This window comes from Haplochromis burtoni, unplaced genomic scaffold, assembly GCF_018398535.1.
Source record: "Haplochromis burtoni strain Fernald_Lab_line unplaced genomic scaffold, NCSU_Asbu1 Contig_16, whole genome shotgun sequence".
Taxonomy (NCBI): domain Eukaryota; kingdom Metazoa; phylum Chordata; class Actinopteri; order Cichliformes; family Cichlidae; genus Haplochromis; species Haplochromis burtoni.
This window is the reverse complement of record NW_024582377.1, coordinates 744,755-745,834: the sequence shown is the minus strand read 5'-3', so window position 1 is coordinate 745,834 and position 1,080 is coordinate 744,755.

The following is a 1,080-nucleotide window of genomic DNA, read 5'->3' as shown; positions in this document are numbered from 1 at the left end:
TACTACAGTTGAAACTACTGCCAGAACTTGTTTTCAATAAATCTAATCGTCTCTTTGCTACAGAAGGCTGCAATGCCAAAATAAAAGTCTTTCTTAATCAGATTTTACAAATTAAAACTCTGCATTGTAAACACTTCTTATATATTTACATAAGGAATCGTTTTCTCTGCATTAAGAAAACAAATCACTACTTGCATTCTCACTTTTCTTGTGAACTACATTTAATGTCTTTTAACACAAATTTCTGTATAAAGACTTAATATTTTCCCGCTCAGTCATAAATATTTAATGTTACAGAGAAAAGCATCAAGCCCAGTTTTTCCCTGCATTATGTCTCCATCACTCTACATTTTAATGACCGAACAGCTCAGGATTAGAAAAAAGAAATTAAATACTCATACAGCATCATGGATCACACAACCAGTGTATATGTTAGTTAATATTAAAAGAATTTCAGGCAGCCAGCAACATTAAAGTACAACTCCACACATTTACCCATTAGTAGTTGAACTCTTGGTACTTTTGTGAGTACTGTTAGATTCTTACACCGCTGCCAAGAGATTACTTTCTCCACCACTGACTTTCATATCACATAATTAGTTAAAAATGCAAAAAGAATAATGACAAAAAATCTCCCCCCTAACAACCAGCCTTGCTGCGGGTCTGTAAAGGCCCAGCGGGATAAATCTCTCACACACAGCCACGGCGAGCTGTGATGTCTTAGCAGAAATGAAATGCTGAGAGGAGTCGTACCAGTGAGGCCTCTGGGATGGAGAATACCTCAAGGTTTCCTTCACTGAGAGTGGGAGCTGCAGCCCTGCAGCTCTGCAATCTTCGCAATCAGGCAGTAATGCAAGCGGCGACTGTTTCAGATTATGCTCAGGAAATCCTCGGTGCTCTCTGCTCAAAACAATTTACCCTGACATGAGCCCAGAGAGAGCACAGAGGGGGTGGGGGGCAAGAGAGCTGTCCTCACCAGATTCCTGCTCTCAGACCACCTTATTATTATTATTATTATTATTATTATTATTATTATTATTATTATTATTATTATTATTATTATTATTATTATTATTATTA